This window comes from Stegostoma tigrinum, chromosome 9 (assembly GCF_030684315.1).
Source record: "Stegostoma tigrinum isolate sSteTig4 chromosome 9, sSteTig4.hap1, whole genome shotgun sequence".
In the NCBI taxonomy this organism is placed as follows: domain Eukaryota; kingdom Metazoa; phylum Chordata; class Chondrichthyes; order Orectolobiformes; family Stegostomatidae; genus Stegostoma; species Stegostoma tigrinum.
The window spans coordinates 30907766-30922272 of NC_081362.1; the positions used below are offsets into that span (position 1 = coordinate 30907766).

The 14507-nt window shown below is 46.7% G+C and overlaps 1 protein-coding gene across 5 annotated transcripts in view; it reads left to right on the forward strand.

Moving 5' to 3' along the window:
- The window catches only part of dop1a (DOP1 leucine zipper like protein A), a 626666-nt gene that overhangs the window by 313082 nt on the left and 299077 nt on the right, over nt 1-14507 (forward strand). The gene's annotated exons all lie outside the window — the stretch shown is intronic.

Genomic DNA, 14507 nt, shown 5'->3' on the forward strand with positions numbered 1-14507 from the left:
GTAATGGAGAGAGAGTGTGTGTGCGCGTAATGGAGAGAGAGAGTGTGTGTGCGCGTAATGGAGAGAGAGAGTGTGTGTGTGCGTAATAGAGACAGAGAGAGTGTTTGTGCGTAATAGAGAGAGAGAGTGTTTGTGCGTAATAGAGAGAGAGAGTGTGTGCGTAATAGAGAGAGAGAGTGTGTGCGTAATAGAGAGAGAGAGTGTGTGCGTAATAGAGAGAGAGAGTGTGTGCGTAATAGAGAGAGAGAGTGTGTGCGTAATAGAGAGAGAGAGTGTGTGCGTAATAGAGAGAGAGAGAGTGTGTGCGTAATAGAGAGAGAGAGAGTGTGTGCGTAATAGAGAGAGAGAGAGTGTGTGCGTAATAGAGAGAGTGTGTGCGTAATAGAGAGAGTGTGTGCGTAATAGAGAGAGTGTGTGCGTAATAGAGAGAGTGTGTGCGTAATAGAGAGAGTGTGTGCGTAATAGAGAGAGAGTGTGTGCGTAATAGAGAGAGAGAGAGTGTGTGTGTGTGCGTAATAGAGACAGAGAGAGTGTTTGTGCGTAATAGAGAGAGAGAGTGTGTGCGTAATAGAGAGAGAGAGTGTGTGCGTAATAGAGAGAGAGTGTGTGCGTAATAGAGAGAGAGAGTGTGTGCGTAATAGAGAGAGAGAGTGTGTGTGTGCGTAATAGAGAGAGAGAGAGTGTGTGTGCGTAATAGAGAGAGAGAGAGTGTGTGTGCGTAATAGAGAGAGAGAGTGTGTGTGTGTGCGTCATAGAGAGAGAGTGTGTGCGTCATAGAGAGAGAGTGTGTGCGTAATAGTGAGAGAGTGTGTGCGTAATAGAGAGAGAGTGTGTGCGTAATAGAGAGAGAGAGTGTGTGCGTAATAGAGAGAGTGTGTGCGTAATAGAGAGAGAGAGAGTGTGTGTGCGTAATAGAGAGAGAGAGAGTGTGTGTGCGTAATAGAGAGAGAGAGTGTGTGCGTAATAGAGAGAGAGAGTGTGTGCGTAATAGAGAGAGAGTGTGTGCGTAATAGAGAGAGAGTGTGTGCGTAATAGAGAGAGAGAGTGTGTGCGTAATGGAGAGAGTGTGTGTGTGCGCGTAATAGAGAGAGAGAGAGTGTGTGTGCGCGTAATAGAGAGAGAGAGTGTGTGCGTAATGGAGAGAGAGAGTGTGTGCGTAATGGAGAGAGAGAGTGTGTGCGTAATGGAGAGAGTGTGTGTGTGCGTAATAGAGAGAGGGAGAGAGTGTGTGTGTGCGTAATAGAGACAGAGAGAGTGTTTGTGCGTAATAGAGAGAGAGAGTGTGTGCGTAATAGAGAGAGAGAGTGTGTGCGTAATAGAGAGAGAGAGTGTGTGCGTAATAGAGAGAGAGAGTGTGTGCGTAATAGAGAGAGAGAGAGTGTGTGCGTAATAGAGAGAGAGAGAGTGTGTGCGTAATAGAGAGAGTGTGTGCGTAATAGAGAGAGAGTGTGTGCGTAATAGAGAGAGAGTGTGTGCGTAATAGAGAGAGAGAGAGTGTGTGTGTGCGCGTAATAGAGAGAGAGAGAGTGTGTGTGTGCGCGTAATAGAGAGAGAGAGAGTGTGTGTGCGCGTAATAGAGAGAGAGAGTGTGTGCGTAATAGAGAGAGAGTGTGTGCGTAATAGAGAGAGAGTGTGTGCGTAATAGAGAGAGTGTGTGCGTAATAGAGAGAGAGAGTGTGTGCGTAATAGAGAGAGAGTGTGTGTGCGCGTAATAGAGAGAGAGAGTGTGTGCGTAATAGAGAGAGAGAGTGTGTGCGTAATAGAGAGAGAGAGTGTGTGCGTAATGGAGAGAGAGTGTGTGCGTAATGGAGAGAGAGAGTGTGTGCGTAATGGAGAGAGAGAGTGTGTGCGTAATAGAGAGAGAGAGTGTGTGCGTAATAGAGAGAGAGAGTGTGTGCGTAATAGAGAGAGAGTGTGTGTGCGCGTAATAGAGAGAGAGAGTGTGTGCGTAATAGAGAGAGAGAGTGTGTGCGTAATAGAGAGAGAGTGTGTGTGCGTAATAGAGAGAGAGTGTGTGTGTGTGCGTCATAGAGAGAGAGTGTGTGCGTCATAGAGAGAGAGTGTGTGCGTCATAGAGAGAGAGTGTGTGCGTAATAGAGAGAGAGTGTGTGCGTAATAGAGAGAGAGAGTGTGTGCGTAATAGAGAGAGAGAGTGTGTGCGTAATAGAGAGAGAGAGTGTGTGCGTAATAGAGAGAGAGAGAGTGTGTGTGCGTAATAGAGAGAGAGAGAGTGTGTGTGCGTAATAGAGAGAGAGAGTGTGTGCGTGTGCGTCATAGAGAGAGAGTGTGTGCGTAATAGAGAGAGAGTGTGTGCGTAATAGAGAGAGAGAGAGTGTGTGTGCGTAATAGAGAGAGAGAGAGTGTGTGTGCGTAATAGAGAGAGAGAGTGTGTGTGTGCGTCATAGAGAGAGAGTGTGTGCGTCATAGAGAGAGAGTGTGTGCGTCATAGAGAGAGAGTGTGTGCGTCATAGAGAGAGAGTGTGTGCGTAATAGAGAGAGAGTGTGTGCGTAATAGAGAGAGAGAGTGTGTGCGTAATAGAGAGAGAGAGAGTGTGTGTGCGTAATAGAGAGAGAGAGAGTGTGTGTGCGTAATAGAGAGAGAGAGTGTGTGTGTGTGCGTCATAGAGGAGAGTGTGTGCGTAATAGAGAGAGAGTGTGTGCGTAATAGAGAGAGTGTGTGTGCGTAATAGAGAGAGAGTGTGTGTGTGCGTAATAGAGAGAGAGAGAGTGTGTGCGTAATAGAGAGAGAGTGTGTGTGTGCGTAATAGAGAGAGAGAGAGTGTGTGCGTAATAGAGAGAGAGAGTGTGTGCGTAATAGAGAGAGAGAGTGTGTGCGTAATAGAGAGAGAGAGTGTGTGCGTAATAGAGAGAGAGAGAGTGTGTGTGTGCGTAATAGAGAGAGAGAGAGTGTGTGTGTGTGCGTAATAGAGAGAGAGTGTGTGTGTGCGCGTAATAGAGAGAGAGAGTGTGTGTGCGCGTAATAGAGAGAGAGAGTGTGTGCGTAATAGAGAGAGAGAGTGTGTGCGTAATAGAGAGAGAGAGAGTGTGTGTGTGCGTAATAGAGAGAGAGAGTGTGTGTGTGTGTGCGTAATAGAGAGAGAGAGTGTGTGTGCGCGTAATAGAGAGAGAGAGTGTGTGTGCGCGTAATAGAGAGAGAGAGTGTGTGCGTAATAGAGAGAGAGAGTGTGTGCGTAATGGAGAGAGTGTGTGCGTAATGGAGAGAGAGAGTGTGTGCGTAATGGAGAGAGAGAGTGTGTGCGTAATGGAGAGAGAGAGTGTGTGCGTAATGGAGAGAGAGAGTGTGTGCGTAATGGAGAGAGTGTGTGTGTGCGTAATAGAGAGAGGGAGAGAGTGTGTGTGTGCGTAATAGAGAGAGAGAGTGTGTGCGTAATAGAGAGAGAGAGTGTGTGCGTAATAGAGAGAGAGAGTGTGTGCGTAATAGAGAGAGAGAGAGTGTGTGTGTGCGTAATAGAGAGAGAGAGAGTGTGTGTGCGTAATAGAGAGAGAGAGTGTGTGTGTGCGTCATAGAGAGAGAGTGTGTGCGTCATAGAGAGAGAGTGTGTGCGTAATAGAGAGAGAGTGTGTGCGTAATAGAGAGAGAGTGCGTGCGTAATAGAGAGAGAGTGCGTGCGTAATAGAGAGAGAGTGCGTGCGTATTAGAGAGAGAGTGCGTGCGTAATAGAGAGAGAGTGCGTGCGTAATAGAGAGAGAGTGCGTGCGTAATAGAGAGAGAGAGAGTGCGTGCGTAATAGAGAGAGTGTGCGTGCGTAATAGAGAGAGTGTGCGTGCGTAATAGTGAGAGAGAGTGTGCGTGCGTAATAGTGAGAGAGTGTGCGTGCGTAATAGTGAGAGAGAGTGCGTGCGTAATAGTGAGAGAGAGTGCGTGCGTAATAGTGAGAGAGAGTGCGTGCGTAATAGTGAGAGAGTGTGCGTGCGTAATAGTGAGAGAGAGTGCGTGCGTAATAGTGAGAGAGAGTGCGTGCGTAATAGTGAGAGAGAGTGCGTGCGTAATAGTGAGAGAGAGTGCGTGCGTAATAGTGAGAGAGAGTCTGTGCGTAATAGTGAGAGAGAGTCTGTGCGTAATAGTGAGAGAGAGTCTGTGCGTAATAGTGAGAGAGAGTCTGTGCGTAATAGTGAGAGAGAGTGTGTGCGTAATAGAGAGAGAGTGTGTGTGTGTAATAGAGAGAGATTGTGTGTGTGTAATAGAGAGTGTGTGTGTAATAGAGAGTGCGCGAGTAATAGAGAGTGTGCGTGTAATAGAGAGGGAGTGTGTGTGGGTAATAGAGAGTGTGTGTGGGTAATAGAGAGTGTGTGTGGGTAATAGAGAGTGTGTGTGCGCGGGTAATAGAGAGTGTGTGCGCGGGTAATAGAGAGTGTGTGCGCGATAGAGAGTGTGTGCGCGATAGAGAGTGTGTGCGCGATAGAGAGTGTGTGCGCGATAGAGAGTGTGTGCGCCTGTGTGTAATAGAGAGAGAGAGAGAGTGTGTGTGTGTGTGTGTGTGTGTAATAGAGAGAGTGTGAGTGTGTGTGTGTGTGTGTGTGTAATAGAGAGAGTGTGAGTGTGTGTGTAATAGAGAGTGTGTGTGTGTGTGTAATAGAGAGAGTGTGTGTGTGTGTGTGTAATAGAGAGTGTGTGTGTGTGTGTAATAGAGAGAGTGTGTGTGTGTGTGTGTGTGTAATAGAGAGTGTGTGTGTGTGTAATAGAGAGTGTGTGTGTGTAATAGAGAGAGAGTGTGTGTGTAATAGAGAGAGAGTGTGTGTGTAATAGTGTGTGTGTAATAGAGAGAGAGTGTGTGTGTGTAATAGAGAGAGAGAGTGAGAGAGTGTGTATGTAATAGAGTGAGAGAGAGAGAGTGTGTGTGTAATAGAGTGTGTGTGTGTAATAGAGAGAGAGTGTGTGTGTGTGTAATAGAGAGAGTGTGTGTGTGTAATAGAGACAGAGAATGTGTGTCATAGAGAGAGAGAATGTGTGTCATAGAGAGAGAGAATGTGTCTGTAATAGAGAGAGAGAGAGTGTGTATGTGTAATAGAGTGTGTGTATGTGTGTAATAGAGAGTGTGTGTGTGTGTAATAGAGAGAGTGTGTGTGTGTGTGTGTGTGTAATAGAGAGAGTGTGTGTGTGTAATAAAGAGAGAGAGTGTGTGTGTGTAATAAAGAGAGAGAGTGTGTGTGTGTAATAGAGAGTGTGTGTGTGTAATAGAGAGTGTGTGTGTGTAATAGAGAGAGTGTGTGTGTAATAGAGAGAGAGTGTGTGTGTAATAGAGAGAGAGTGTGTGTGTAATAGAGAGAGAGTGTGTGTGTAATAGAGAGAGAGTGTGTGTGTAATAGAGAGAGAGTGTGTGTGTAATAGAGAGAGAGTGTGTGTGTAATAGAGAGAGAGTGTGTGTGTAATAGAGAGAGAGTGTGTGTGTGTAATAAAGAGAGAGTGTGTGTGTGTGTGTAATAAAGAGAGAGTGTGTGTGTGTGTAATAGAGTGTGTGTAATAGAGAGTGTGTGTGTAATAGAGAGTGTGTGTGTAATAGAGAGTGTGTGTGTAATAGAGAGTGTGTGTGTAATAGAGAGTGTGTGTGTAATAGAGAGTGTGTGTGTAATAGAGAGTGTGTGTGTAATAGAGAGTGTGTGTGTAATAGAGAGTGTGTGTGTAATAGAGAGTGTGTGCGTAATAGAGAGTGTGTGCGTAATAGAGAGAGAGTGCGTAATAGAGAGAGAGTGTGTGCGTAATAGAGAGAGAGTGTGTGCGTCATAGAGAGAGAGTGTGTGCGTAATAGAGAGAGAGTGTGTGCGTAATAGAGAGTGTGTGCGTAATAGAGAGTGTGTGCGTAATAGAGAGTGTGTGCGTAATAGAGAGTGTGTGCGTAATAGAGAGTGTGTGCGTAATAGAGAGTGTGTGCGTAATAGAGAGTGTGTGCGTAATAGAGAGTGTGTGCGTAATAGAGAGTGTGTGCGTAATAGAGAGTGTGTGCGTAATAGAGAGTGTGTGCGTAATAGAGAGTGTGTGCGTAATAGAGAGTGTGTGCGTAATAGAGAGTGTGTGCGTAATAGAGCGTGAGTGTGTGTAATAGAGAGTGAGTGTGTGTGTGTAATAGAGAGTGTGCGTGCGTAATAGAGAGTGTGTGCGTAATAGAGAGAGAGTGTGTGCGTAATAGAGAGAGAGTGTGTGCGTAATAGTGAGAGAGAGTGTGTGCGTAATAGTGAGAGAGAGTGTGTGCGTAATAGTGAGAGAGAGTGTGTGCGTAATAGTGAGAGAGAGTGTGTGCGTAATAGTGAGAGAGAGTGTGCGCGTAATAGAGAGAGAGAGTGTGCGCGTAATAGAGAGAGAGTGTGCGTAATAGAGAGAGAGTGTGCGTGCGCGTAATAGAGAGAGAGAGTGTGCGTAAGCGTAATAGAGAGAGAGAGTGTGCGTGCGCGTAATAGAGAGAGTGTGCGTGCGCGTAATAGAGAGAGAGAGAGAGAGCGTGCGCGTAATAGAGAGAGAGAGAGAGCGTGCGCGTAATAGAGAGAGAGAGTGTGTGCGCGTAATAGAGAGAGAGAGAGTGTGTGCGCGTAATAGAGAGAGAGAGTGCGTAATAGAGAGTGTGTGCGTAATAGAGAGAGAGTGTGTGTGCGCGTAATAGAGAGAGAGAGTGTGCGTAAGCGTAATAGAGAGAGAGAGTGTGTGCGCGTAATAGAGAGAGAGAGTGCATAATAGAGAGTGTGTGCGTAATAGAGAGAGAGTGTGTGTGCGCGTAATAGAGAGAGTGTGCGTAAGCGTAATAGAGAGAGAGAGTGTGCGTGCGCGTAATAGAGAGAGAGAGTGTGCGTGCGCGTAATAGAGAGAGAGAGTGTGCGTGCGCGTAATAGAGAGAGAGAGAGAGTGTGTGCGTAATAGAGAGAGTGTGTGCGTAATAGAGAGAGAGAGTGTGTGCGCGCGGAATAGAGAGAGAGAGAGAGTGTGTGTGCGCGTAATAGAGAGAGAGAGTGCGTAATAGAGAGAGTGTGTGTGCGCGTAATAGAGAGAGTGTGTGTGCGCGTAATAGAGAGAGTGTGTGTGCGCGTAATAGAGAGAGAGAGTGTGCGTAATAGAGAGAGAGAGTGTGTGCGCGCGTAATAGAGAGAGAGAGTGTGTGTGCGCGTAATAGAGAGAGAGAGTGTGTGTGCGCGTAATAGAGAGAGAGAGTGTGTGTGCGCGTAATAGAGAGAGAGTATGTGTGCGCGTAATAGAGAGAGAGAGTGAGTGTGTGCGTAATAGAGAGAGTGTGTGCGTAATAGAGAGAGAGAGTGTGTGCGCGCGTAATAGAGAGAGAGAGTGTGTGCGCGCGTAATAGAGAGAGAGAGAGTGTGTGCGCGCGTAATAGAGAGAGAGAGTGTGTGCGCGCGTAATAGAGAGAGAGAGTGCGTAATAGAGAGTGTGTGCGTAACAGAGAGAGAGTGTGTGTGTGCGTAATAGAGAGAGAGAGTGAGTGTGTGCGTAATAGAGTGAGTGTGTGCGTAATAGAGTGAGTGTGTGCGTAATAGAGTGAGTGTGTGCGTGCATAATAGAGAGAGAGAGTGTGTGTGTGCGTAATAGAGAGAGAGAGAGTGTGTGTGTGCGCGTAATAGAGAGAGAGTGTGTGCGTAATAGAGAGTGTGTGTGTGCGTAATAGAGAGAGAGAGAGTGTGTGTGCGCGTAATAGAGAGAGAGAGAGTGTGTGCGTGCGTAATAGAGAGAGAGAGAGTGCGTGCGTAATAGAGAGAGAGAGTGTGTGCGTAATAGAGAGAGAGAGTGTGTGCGTGTGCGTAATAGAGAGAGAGAGTGTGTGTGTGCGCGTAATAGAGAGAGAGAGTGTGTGTGTGCGTAATAGAGAGAGAGAGAGAGTGTGTGTGTGCGTAATAGAGAGAGAGAGTGTGTGTGTGCGTAATAGAGAGAGAGAGTGTGTGTGTGTGTGTGTAATAGAGAGAGAGAGAGTGTGTGTGTGCGTAATAGAGAGAGAGAGTGTGTGTGTGCGCGTAATAGAGAGAGAGAGTGTGTGTAATAGAGAGAGTGTGTGTGCGTCATAGAGAGAGTGTGCGTCATAGAGAGAGAGAGTGTGCGTAATAGAGAGAGTGTGTGCGTAATAGTGCGTGCGTAATAGAGAGAGAATGCGTGCATAATAGAGAGAGAGTGCGTGCGTAATAGAGAGAGAGTGCGTGCGTAATAGAGAGTGCGTGCGTAATAGAGAGAGAGTGCGTGCGTAATAGAGAGAGAGTGCGTGCGTAATAGAGAGAGAGTGCGTGCGTAATAGAGAGAGAGTGTGTGCGTAATAGAGAGAGAGAGAGTGTGCGTAATAGAGAGAGAGAGTGTGTGTGTGCGCGTAATAGAGAGAGAGAGAGTGTGCGTAATAGAGAGAGAGAGTGTGTGCGTAATGGAGAGAGAGAGTGTGTGCGTAATGGAGAGAGTGTGTGTGCGCGTAATAGAGGGAGAGAGTGTGTGTGTGCGTAATAGAGACAGAGAGAGTGTTTGTGCGTAATAGAGAGAGAGAGTGTGTGCGTAATAGAGAGAGAGAGTGTGTGCATAATAGAGAGAGAGTGTGTGCGTAATAGAGAGAGAGAGTGTGTGTGTGCGTAATAGAGAGAGAGAGTGTGTGTGTGTGCGTAATAGAGAGAGAGAGAGTGTGTGTGTGCGCGTAATAGAGAGAGAGAGAGTGTGTGTGTGCGTAATAGAGAGAGAGAGTGTGTGCGTAATAGAGAGAGAGAGTGTGTGCGTAATAGAGAGAGAGAGTGTGTGCGTAATAGAGAGAGAGAGTGTGTGCGTAATGGAGAGAGAGAGTGTGTGCGTAATGGAGAGAGAGTGTGTGCGTAATGGAGAGAGAGAGTGTGTGCGTAATGGAGAGAGAGAGTGTGTGCGTAATGGAGAGAGAGAGTGTGTGCGTAATGGAGAGAGTGTGTGTGTGCGTAATAGAGAGAGGGAGAGAGTGTGTGCGTAATAGAGAGAGAGAGAGTGTGTGTGTGTGTAATAGAGAGAGAGAGAGAGTGTGTGTGTGCGTAATAGAGAGAGTGTGCGTAATAGAGAGAGAGTGTGTGCGTCATAGAGAGAGAGTGCGTGCGTAATAGAGAGAGAGTGCGTGCGTAATAGAGAGAGAGTGCGTGCGTAATAGAGAGAGAGTGCGTGCGTAATAGAGAGAGAGTGCGTGCGTAATAGAGAGAGAGTGCGTGCGTAATAGAGAGAGAGTGCGTGCGTAATGGAGAGAGAGTGCGTGCGTAATGGAGAGAGAGTGCGTGCGTAATGGAGAGAGAGTGCGTGCGTAATGGAGAGAGAGTGCGTGCGTAATGGAGAGAGAGAGAGTGTGTGTGTGCGTAATAGAGAGAGAGAGAGTGTGTGTGTGTGCGTAATAGAGAGAGAGAGTGTGTGTGCGCGTAATAGAGAGAGAGAGAGTGTGTGTGTGCGCGTAATAGAGAGAGAGAGTGTGTGTGTGCGCGTAATAGAGAGAGAGAGAGTGTGTGTGCGCGTAATAGAGAGAGACAGTGTGTGCGTAATAGAGAGAGAGAGTGTGTGCGTAATAGAGAGAGAGAGTGAGTGCGTAATGGAGAGAGAGAGTGTGTGCGTAATGGAGAGAGAGAGTGTGTGCGTAATGGAGAGAGAGAGTGTGTGCGTAATGGAGAGAGAGAGTGTGTGCGTAATGGAGAGTGTGTGTGTGTGCGTAATAGAGAGAGGGAGAGAGTGTGTGCGTAATAGAGAGAGAGAGTGTGTGTGTGTGTAATAGAGAGAGAGAGAGAGTGTGTGTGTGCGTAATAGAGAGAGTGTGTGTAATAGAGAGAGTGTGCGTGCGTCATAGAGAGAGAGTGCGTGCGTAATAGAGAGAGAGTGCGTGCGTAATAGAGAGAGAGTGCGTGCGTAATAGAGAGAGAGTGCGTGCGTAATAGAGAGAGAGTGCGTGCGTAATGGAGAGAGAGTGCGTGCGTAATGGAGAGAGAGTGCGTGCGTAATGGAGAGAGAGTGCGCGCGTAATGGAGAGAGAGTGCGCGCGTAATGGAGAGAGAGTGCGCGCGTAATGGAGAGAGAGTGCGCGCGTAATGGAGAGAGAGTGCGCGCGTAATGGAGAGAGAGAGTGTGTGTGCGCGTAATAGAGAGAGAGAGTGTGCGCGTAATAGAGAGAGAGAGTGAGTGCGTAATGGAGAGAGAGAGTGTGTGCGTAATGGAGAGAGAGAGTGTGTGCGTAATGGAGAGAGAGAGTGTGTGCGTAATGGAGAGAGTGTGTGTGTGCGTAATAGAGAGAGGGAGAGAGTGTGTGTGTGCGCGTAATAGAGAGAGAGTGTTTGTGCGTAATAGAGAGAGAGAGTGTGTGCGTAATAGAGAGAGAGAGTGTGCGTAATAGAGAGAGAGAGTGTGTGCGTAATAGAGAGAGAGTGTGTGCGTAATAGAGAGAGAGAGAGTGTGTGTGTGCGTAATAGAGAGAGAGAGAGTGTGTGTGTGTGCGTAATAGAGAGAGAGTGTGTGTGTGCGCGTAATAGAGAGAGAGAGAGTGTGTGTGTGCGCGTAATAGAGAGAGAGTGTGTGTGTGCGCGTAATAGAGAGAGAGAGTGTGTGCGTAATAGAGAGAGAGAGTGTGTGTGTAATAGAGAGAGAGAGTGTGTGCGTAATGGAGAGAGAGTGTGTGCGTAATGGAGAGAGAGAGTGTGTGCGTAATGGAGAGAGAGAGTGTGTGCGTAATGGAGAGAGTGTGTGTGCGCGTAATAGAGAGAGGGAGAGAGTGTGTGTGTGTGTAATAGAGACAGAGAGAGTGTTTGTGCGTAATAGAGAGAGAGAGTGTGTGCGTAACAGAGAGAGAGAGTGTGTGCGTAACAGAGAGAGAGAGTGTGTGCGTAATAGAGAGAGAGAGTGTGTGCGTAATAGAGAGAGAGAGAGTGTGTGTGTGCGTAATAGAGAGAGAGAGAGTGTGTGTGCGTAATAGAGAGAGAGAGAGAGTGTGTGTGCGTAATAGAGAGAGAGAGAGTGTGTGTGTGCGTAATAGAGAGAGAGAGTGTGTGCGTAATAGAGAGAGAGAGAGTGTGTGTGCGTAATAGAGAGAGAGAGTGTGTGTGTGTGCGTCATAGAGAGAGAGTGTGTGCGTAATAGAGAGAGTGTGTGCGTCATAGAGAGAGAGTGTGTGCGTAATAGAGAGAGAGTGTGTGCGTAATAGAGAGAGAGTGTGTGCGTAATAGAGAGAGAGAGTGTGTGCGTAATAGAGAGAGAGAGTGTGTGCGTAATAGAGAGAGAGAGAGAGAGTGTGTGTGCGTAATAGAGAGAGAGAGTGTGTGTGTGTGCGTCATAGAGAGAGAGTGTGTGCGTAATAGAGAGAGAGTGTGTGCGTAATAGAGAGAGAGTGTGTGTGTAATAGAGAGAGACTGTGTGCGTAATAGAGAGAGAGTGTGTGCGTAATAGAGAGAGAGTGTGTGTGTGTGTGCGTAATAGAGAGTGTGTGTGCGTGCGTAATAGAGAGTGTGTGTGCGTGCGTAATAGAGAGTGTGTGTGTAATAGAGAGAGAGTGTGTGCGTAATAGTGAGAGAGAGTGTGTGCGTAATAGTGAGAGAGAGTGTGTGCGTAATAGAGAGAGAGTGTGCGTAATAGAGAGAGAGTGTGTGCGTAATAGAGAGTGTGTGTGCGTAATAGAGAGAGAGAGTGTGTGCGTAATAGAGAGAGAGAGTGTGTGCGTAATAGAGAGAGAGAGTGTGTGCGTAATAGTGAGAGAGAGTGTGTGCGTAATAGTGAGAGAGAGTGTGTGCGTAATAGTGAGAGAGAGTGTGTGCGTAATAGTGAGAGAGAGTGTGTGCGTAATAGTGAGAGAGAGTGTGTGCGTAATAGTGAGAGAGAGTGTGTGCGTAATAGAGAGAGAGAGTGTGTGCGTAATAGAGAGTGTGTGCGTAATAGAGAGTGTGTGCGTAATAGAGAGTGTGTGCGTAATAGAGAGTGTGTGCGTAATAGAGAGAGTGTGCGTAATAGAGAGTGTGTGCGTAATAGAGAGTGTGTGCGTAATAGAGAGTGTGTGCGTAATAGAGAGTGTGTGCGTAATAGAGAGTGTGTGCGTAATAGAGAGTGTGTGCGTAATAGAGAGTGTGTGCGTAATAGAGAGTGTGTGCGTAATAGAGTGCGTGCGTAATAGAGAGTGCGTGCGTAATAGAGAGTGCGTGCGTAATAGAGAGTGCGTGCGTAATAGAGAGTGCGTGCGTAATAGAGAGTGCGTGCGTAATAGAGAGTGCGTGCGTAATAGAGTGTGCGTGCGTAATAGAGTGTGCGTGCGTAATAGAGTGTGCGTGCGTAATAGAGAGTGCGTGTGTAATAGAGAGTGCGTGGGTAATAGAGTGTGTGTGCGTGTGTGGGTAATAGAGAGTGTGTGCGTGTGTGGGTAATAGAGAGTGTGTGCGTGTGTGGGTAATAGAGAGTGTGTGCGTGTGTGGGTAATAGAGAGTGTGTGCGGGTAATAGAGAGTGTGTGCGGGTAATAGAGAGTGTGTGCGGGCGATAGAGAGTGTGTGCGCGATAGAGAGTGTGTGCGCGATAGAGAGTGTGTGCGCGATAGAGAGTGTGTGCGCGATAGAGAGTGTGTGCGCGTGTGTGTAATAGAGAGAGAGAGTGTGTGCGTAATAGAGAGAGTGTGCGTAATAGAGAGTGTGTGCGTAATAGAGAGTGTGTGCGTAATAGAGAGTGTGTGCGTAATAGAGAGTGTGTGCGTAATAGAGAGTGTGTGCGTAATAGAGAGTGTGTGCGTAATAGAGAGTGTGTGCGTAATAGAGAGTGTGTGCGTAATAGAGTGTGTGCGTAATAGAGAGTGTGTGCGTAATAGAGAGTGCGTGCGTAATAGAGAGTGCGTGCGTAATAGAGAGTGCGTGCGTAATAGAGTGTGCGTGCGTAATAGAGTGTGCGTGCGTAATAGAGTGTGCGTGCGTAATAGAGTGTGCGTGCGTAATAGAGAGTGCGTGTGTAATAGAGAGTGCGTGGGTAATAGAGTGTGTGTGCGTGTGTGGGTAATAGAGAGTGTGTGCGTGTGTGGGTAATAGAGAGTGTGTGCGTGTGTGGGTAATAGAGAGTGTGTGCGTGTGTGGGTAATAGAGAGTGTGTGCGGGTAATAGAGAGTGTGTGCGGGCGATAGAGAGTGTGTGCGGGCGATAGAGAGTGTGTGCGCGATAGAGAGTGTGTGCGCGATACAGAGTGTGTGCGCGATAGAGAGTGTGTGCGCGATAGAGAGTGTGTGCGCGTGTGTGTAATAGAGAGAGAGAGTGTGTGTGTAATAGAGAGAGAGTGTGTGTGTAATAGAGAGAGTGTGTGTGTGTGTGTGTAAGAGAGAGTGTGTGTGTAAGAGAGAGAGTGTGTGTGTAATAGAGAGAGTGTGTGTGTGTAAGAGAGAGTGTGTGTGTAATAGAGAGAGTGTGTGTGTGTGTGTAAGAGAGAGTGTGTGTGTAATAGAGAGTGTGTGTGTGTGTGTGTAAGAGAGAGTGTGTGTGTGTGTAAGAGAGAGTGTGTGTGTGTGTAAGAGAGAGTGTGTGTGTAAGAGAGAGTGTGTGTGTGTGTGTGTGTAATAGAGAGAGTGTGTGTGTGTGTGTGTGTGTGTAATAGAGAGAGTGTGTGTGTGTGTAATAAAGAGAGAGTGTGTGTAATAAAGAGAGAGTGTGTGTGTGTGTAATAAAGAGAGAGTGTGTGTGTGTGTAATAAAGAGAGAGTGTGTGTGTAATAGAGAGAGAGTGTGTGTGTAATAGAGAGAGAGAGTGTGTGTGTAATAGAGAGAGAGTGTGTGTGTGTAATAGAGAGTGTGTGTGTGTGTAATAGAGAGTGTGTGTGTGTGTAATAGAGAGTGTGTGTGTGTGTAATAGAGAGAGAGTGTGTGTGTGTAATAGAGAGAGAGAGTGTGTGTGTGTGTGTAATAGAGAGTGTGTGTGTGTGTAATAGAGAGTGTGTGTGTGTGTAATAGAGAGAGTGTGTGTGTGTGTAATAGAGTGTGTGTATGTGTAATAGTGTGTGTAATAGAGAGAGAGTGTGTGTGTGTAATAGAGAGAGAGAGTGAGAGAGTGTGTATGTAATAGAGTGAGAGAGAGAATGTGTCTGTAATAGAGAGAGAGAGTGTGTATGTGTAATAGAGTGTGTGTATGTGTGTAATAGAGAGTGTGTGTGTGTGTGTGTAATAGAGAGAGTGTGTGTGTGTAATAAAGAGAGAGTGTGTGTGTAATAGAGAGAGTGTGTGTGTAATAGAGAGTGTGTGTGTGTAATAGAGAGAGAGAGTGTGTGTGTGTGTGTAATAGAGTGTGTGTGTGTGTGTAATAGAGAGAGTGTGTGTGTGTGTGTGTGTAATAGAGTGTGTGTATGTGTAATAGTGTGTGTAATAGAGAGAGAGTGTGTGTGTGTAATAGAGAGAGAGAGTGAGAGAGTGTGTATGTAATAGAGTGAGAGAGAGAATGTGTCTGTAATAGAGAGAGAGAGTGTGTATGTGTAATAGAGTGTGTGTATGTGTGTAATAGAGAGTGTGTGTGTGTGTGTGTAATAGAGAGAGTGTGTGTGTGTGTGTGTGTGTGTAATAGAGAGAGTGTGTGTGTGTAATAAAGAGA